The sequence below is a fragment of the Somniosus microcephalus genome, chromosome 5 (genome assembly GCF_052327205.1).
Source record: "Somniosus microcephalus isolate GS21.2 chromosome 5, FLI_Smic_1.0, whole genome shotgun sequence".
In the NCBI taxonomy this organism is placed as follows: Eukaryota; Metazoa; Chordata; class Chondrichthyes; order Squaliformes; family Somniosidae; genus Somniosus; species Somniosus microcephalus.
In genome coordinates this window covers 146,258,591-146,264,984 of record NC_140991.1, presented here as the reverse complement: position 1 = coordinate 146,264,984, position 6,394 = coordinate 146,258,591, and the positions used below count along the sequence as shown (strand labels likewise).

The 6,394-nt window shown below is 46.7% G+C and overlaps 1 long non-coding RNA gene across 1 annotated transcript; it reads left to right on the top strand.

The window, feature by feature from the left end:
• The first annotated feature begins 827 nt into the window (after positions 1-827).
• On the top strand, positions 828-4,081 carry LOC147117384 (uncharacterized). Its single transcript, XR_015078442.1, has 2 exons — positions 828-2,015; positions 2,062-4,081. It is a non-coding gene; the product is annotated as an uncharacterized LOC147117384 (long non-coding RNA).
• Positions 4,082-6,394: the final 2,313 nt, after the last annotated feature.

Sequence of the window (6,394 nt, the reverse complement as noted above, 5' to 3'; positions counted from 1 at the left end):
AGTAAATCGTGCTGGTAGCAGGTAGCGCGCTGACCCTTCCGGACTGCGGCGGGCTCGGGCTCGATCGAGCGGCTCTGAAAAAGGAGCCCTGCAGCGTCGTCGGGAGGAAAAGAGAGAGAGAGAGGGTGGAGCGCACAGGGCGCAGTCGGTGCTCAAGAACCGGGCAGCGTAGAGAAAATAAAACGAGGGGAAGGAAAAGTGAGACGTGCCAAAGCCGCGGGTCGCCGCCATTACCCAGTAGAACGCTAGGAGCAGCGTGGCAGCAAGGGGAAGAAGGAAAAGCGCGGGAGGCGCCATTTTATTCCATTGGGGAAGAAGAAAAAGCGCGGGAGGCGCCATTTTAAACCACCCAAGATGCCGAAGAGTGGCAGTATCACTGCTTTCGACAATGAGGTAGAAGACTGGACCATGTATGTGGAAAGAATTGAAGTGTACTGCGAGGCAAATGAGGTGGCTGATGGAAAGAAGGCATCGGTATTATTAAATTTGATGGGCGCGAGAACGTACGGCCTATTGCGGAATTTAATTACCCCAGCTAAACCAATGGAGAAAAGTTTTGAAGAGATTGTTAATACCTTACAGGAACACCTAAACCCTACACCACTGCTGATAGCAGAATGATTCAAGTTCCATAAAAGAAACCAGCACAAAGATGAGAGCAATGCTGACTATCTGACGGAACTACGCAAGTTATCGAAGCACTGCCAGTTCGGAGCAGGGCTGGCAGACACCTTACGGGATAAGTTTGTCTGCGGGCTCCAGAGTGAAGGAACCTAGAAACGACTACTTTTGGAAAAGGACCTGACGCTAGAACAGGCTTTCTGTGAGGGTGCCAGTCAGTTCCTTTTTGTAACCTCTAGATGGCACCTTCACTTGTCACTGTTCCTTTGTTAATTGTTTCTCGTTCTCTGGTGTTAATTGTTTCTAACCCTGTGTTAGTTTTTAATCAGCCTGTTAGCTGTTTATGGGTGGCACCTGGTTTTCTTGGTATATAAGTTCTGTTGTTGTTTCACTCAGTGCTCAGTCCTCACTAGGGTGAACCAGGGAGTTAGTCTTGACAATGTTCCTTGTCTTGACTAGGTGCTCTGTGTGACTAGCCTTTGCTCTATGACAGCTTGCCTTCACAAGCTGGCTGCCATAGTTCTCTCGAGTTATGTATTTAAGTCTGTGCCATAGTTCTCTCGAGTTATGTACCTAAATCTGTGTTCTAGTTCTCTCGAGCTATGTATCTAAGTCTGTGTTCTTGTCTCTGGATTTAAGATGTATTTAAGTCTTGTTCTGTTGAGCTGCTTGTCTTGGTAAGGTGCTGTTTGGACTAGCGTGTTGCTATGTGGGAGCCGTTGGGATCTTGTCTTGAGTCTTGCATTGATAAGCCGATTACCCTCGGGGTAGCTTGTCTGGAGTTGTGCCTCGGCAAGCCGGTTGCCCCTTGTGGTAGCTTGTCGCAAGCTCAGTATAGACAAGTGGGCTTCCTCATGGAAGCTGTCCTGAGTTCCTATCTTGACTAGCTGTCTTGTAACTTGTCTCTAGTTCTCTTGTCTCTAGTTCTTATGTATATTGCTGTGTCCCTTGTGTTAATCTGGTTATGTGTAAATCTAGTAAAGTTCAAACAAAGTACTGTATATTTGTCTCTCGTCTGGTTTCTGCACTTGGGTCCAGAACCTACCTCGCCCGGAGAGCACGGCCTCGTATTTATACGGCCCCGTGGCTCCCCAACCTTGACAGTAGGACTGAGCCATACATGGACCCAGCAGAAACCAACCGGCTGAGGTTTGAAACTCTCGAGTTAAAATTTCAAGTTCTCTTAGGCGATATAAATTCTCGAGTTAAATTTTCTAGTTTTCCTGGGCAAGTTTTGAGTCTCCTTGGAGTAAGACCCCCCACTGTGTTAAAATTTCAAGTCTCTTGTGTTTAAATTTTTGTGTGAACTTTCGAGTCTCCTGGGCCTTCATAGTGTTAAACTTTCAAGTAAAATTTTTGAGTCTCCTGGGCCGTTACTGTATTTAGACCCCCAGGTGAACTCTCAAGTCTCCTGGGCCTCTATTGTGTTAGACTCCCCAGGTGAACTCTCAAGTCTCTTGGACCTTCATTGTGTTAGAATTTCGAGCAAACTTTCAAGTTTTCTGGGCCTGTGTTATATTTTCAAGCCGACCTCTCAAGTTTCTTGGGCCTCTACTGTTAGACCCCCAGGTAAAGCTTTCAAGCTTCCTGGGCCTCTACTGTGTTAAACCCCAAGTAAATTTTCAAGTCTCTTGGGCCTCTACTGTTAGACCCCCAAGTAAATTCTCAAGCTTCCTGGGCCTTCTGTGTTAAATCCCAAGTAAATTTTCAAGCTTCCTGAGTCTTTACTGTGTTAGAATTTTCGAGAACTTTCAGGTCTCCTATGTTAAATTCAAGTGAACTTTCAAGGCTACTGGACCATTACTGTGTTAAACTTTCAAGCTCTTCCTGGGCCTTCTGTGTTAAATCCCAAGTAAATTCTCAAGCTTCCTGGGCAAATTAAGTTTTCAAGCTCTCGGGGGCAAATGACTCCCCCCTGTGTTTCTGTGTTTAATTCTCGAGTTCCCTAGGAAGAAGACCCTGTTGTGTTTTGTTCTTCTGGACAAATGAAACTTTTGAGCTCTACTGGATAAGACATTCTCGAGTTCTCCTGGACTATTGAATTCTCAAGCTCTCTTGGACAAGTTAAATTCTCGAGTCTTCGCCCTTCTTGGATCCCTTCGGAATATAATCCATTGAGCGTGTTAACTTTGGAGAATGATGACTCTGTTGTTTACAAAGATTTTGGTCATATGATTGCCACGACATGTCCCTGCCGCTAGTGGATGAAGAGGATGATTTCGTCTTTAGATTTCTGAACATCTGTAGTTTGTGAAAAGTTGGAATGGAAGATATCATTGCTTGAGAAGCTAAGAAGATTCGCCATGTGTACTAAAACAGACTTTCAGTTTTTTGACTTGGTTCTAAATGCCCTGGAGGGTGTGTGGCTGCCTCTGTTTTACACGTTTGACTTTGGATTGATCTAGCTTAAGCCTTTTCAGTCTTTCCCCCCACTTGGGTATCTATACCACTAATTCAGAAGTTTAGAGAATTTAAGTATTTTGCCCTATGTTCATTTAAATGAGCGCCCAGTGTCTTAGCGCCCAGTGTCTTAGCGCCCAGTGTCTTAGCGCCCAGTGTCTTAGCGCCCAGTGTCTTAGCGCCTAGTGTCTTTCGTGTCCTGTGCGTCTCTCGAGCCCTGTGTTTGGAACGTCAGGAGCCGTTCCTTGGGGAGGGGGTCCTGTGAGGGTGCCAGTCAGTTCCTTTTTGTAACCTCTAGATGGCACCTTCACTTGTCACTGTTCCTTTGTTAATTGTTTCTCGTTCTCTGGTGTTAATTGTTTCTAACCCTGTGTTAGTTTTTAATCAGCCTGTTAGCTGTTTATGGGTGGCACCTGGTTTTCTTGGTATATAAGTTCTGTTGTTGTTTCACTCAGTGCTCAGTCCTCACTAGGGTGAACCAGGGAGTTAGTCTTGACAATGTTCCTTGTCTTGACTAGGTGCTCTGTGTGACTAGCCTTTGCTCTATGACAGCTTGCCTTCACAAGCTGGCTGCCATAGTTCTCTTGAGCTATGTATCTAAGTCTGTGTTCTAGTTCTCTCGAGCTATGTACCTAAATCTGTGTTCTAGTTCTCTCGAGCTATGTATCTAAGTCTGTGTTTTTGTCTCTGGATTTAAGATGTATTTAAGTCTTGTTCTGTTGAGCTGCTTGTCTTGGTAAGGTGCTGTTTGGACTAGCGTGTTGCTATGTGGGAGCCGTTGGGATCTTGTCTTGAGTCTTGCATTGATAAGCCGATTACCCTCGGGGTAGCTTGTCTGGAGTTGTGCCTCGGCAAGCCGGTTGCCCCTTGTGGTAGCTTGTCGCAAGCTCAGTATAGACAAGTGGGCTTCCTCATGGAAGCTGTCCTGAGTTCCTATCTTGACTAGCTGTCTTGTAACTTGTCTCTAGTTCTCTTGTCTCTAGTTCTTATGTATATTGCTGTGTCCCTTGTGTTAATCTGGTTATGTGTAAATCTAGTAAAGTTCAAACAAAGTACTGTATATTTGTCTCTCGTCTGGTTTCTGCACTTGGGTCCAGAACCTACCTCGCCCGGAGAGCACGGCCTCGTATTTATACGGCCCCGTGGCTCCCCAACCTTGACAGCTTTCAGCGTGGCAGTATCCTATGAAGCAGCAGCATGGGGAGCTGCGGAAATACAACAGAAACCATAAGAATACAGCACTAACGAAATGGCGTATGGAGCAGAAAAGTGCTATCGCTGCGGCAGAACAACCCATGATCAGAAGGACTGCTGGTTTAAGGACAAAATATGCAGGTAATGTGGGAAAATGGGACACATAGCAAGAGTCTGCAGGTCGGGAAAGAAACCCAACACTACAAGAACTACTAAGGAAAAGTACAAGAAAGTAAAGAAATTGACAGACAGTAGTTCGGAAGATCAGGAGAGTGATAAGGACTCCGGGAGCAGGAGACTAAGTTGTCTAAAGCTACACAACGTGACCGCAAAGGAGGATCACCGAACCATTTGGGTCACCCTCATGATAGCAGGGTCCCCAGTAAAGATGGAATTGGACACAGGATCAGCCCTAACTGTCATGAATCGACGAGACTATGAGCGGCTATTCCCACACATACCCTTGAAGGACACGTCCATTATATTGAAGGCATACACGGGGCAAAAAGTCTACCCCAGAGGAAAAATAAGGGTGCCAGTTGAATACAACGGCAAGGAAACACAGGAACTGTATCTATATATACTACCAGATGGAGGACCACCATTATTGGGACGTGAATGGATCCGAAAAATACAATTGGATTGGCATTCCATTCAGGCACTAACTGTGACTGATAAAAAGGATGATGACGTCACACCTGGACGACTGTCAAAGATTCTAACTGACGCGAAAGAGCTGTTCCAACAAGGACTTGGGACTCTAAAAGGAGTAACGGCAACGATAAAAATCGAAGATAACGCAAACCCAAAATTTTTCAAGGCCAGACCGGTGCCTTACGCGATCCGCCCAGCCGTTGAAGCAGAGCTGGAGAGTCTGAAGCATTCGGGTGTGCTGTCCAAGGTGGACTGGAGCGAGTGGGCCACACCCATCGTTCCTGTAATGAAGAAATCATTGAGCAGCACGCCTGGGGAACCGAAGATGGTTCGCATCTGTGGGGACTTCATGGTAACTGTGAACCCAGTCCTGCACACAGTACAATATCCACTTCCACGGATAGAAGATATTTTCACCTCACTATCTGGAGGGAAACGCTTTACAAAGATTGATCTGGCCCAAGCGTATCTACAAATGGAGGTGGAAGAAGCATCTAGGAAATACCTCACGATAAACACTCACAAAGGCCTTTACCAGTACAATCAACTGGTATTCGGGGTAGCATCAGCCCCGGCTATTTGGCAGAGGGCGATGGAACAAGTCCTGCAAGGGATCCCGGGGACCCAGTGTTATTTGGACGACATCCTGGTTACGGGCGAAAATGACAGTGATCACCTTGCCAACCTGGAGCAGGTGCTCATGAGATTACAGGAATATGGGCGACGAGCCAACCGCCCCAAATGCGAGTTCTTCAGGAGACAAATCTCGTATTGTGGCCACATGATTGATGAGGAAGGGTAGCATAAATCGCCGGACAAGATTGAGGCTGTAGTCAAGGCTCCAGCACCGGAAAATGTGTCACAACTGAGGTCATTCCTTGGGTTGGTGAACTACTACCATAAGCTCTTGCCGAATTTATCTACAATTCTGCACCCACTGAACGCCCTGCTGCAAACTGGAGTAACATGAAAATGGAGTGATGAGTGTAAGCGTGCCTTTCAGAAATGTAACTGCCTAATCACTTCAAAAGAAGTATTGGCCCACTACAATCCAACACTACCGATTCAGTTAGCATGTGATGCGTCTCCCTATGGCATCGGACTGGTGCTGTCACACAAATTCCTTGACGGTTCAGAGAGGCCAATAGCCTTTGCGTCGCGCTCGTTAACCTCAGCCGAACGTAACTACGCCCAGATTGACAGGGAGGCCCTCAGCCTGGTGTGGGGGGTGAAGAAGTTCAATCACTATCTGCACGGGCAGAAATTCACCCTACTGACTGATCATCAGCCCCTGGTCTCCATTTTTAACCCAAAGAAGGGCGTTCCGGTGATGACGGCGCAACGGCTGCAAAGATGGTCACTTTTTCTAGGGGCACATCAGTACGACATAGAGTACAAGGGTACGAAACAGCATGGAAACGCTGATGGGCTGTCGCGCCTACCGTTGTCTACGGTAGAGGAAGCACCTGCAGTGGACCCTGTTGAGATATTCCATGTGACCATAGTCGAATGTCTACCTGTTACA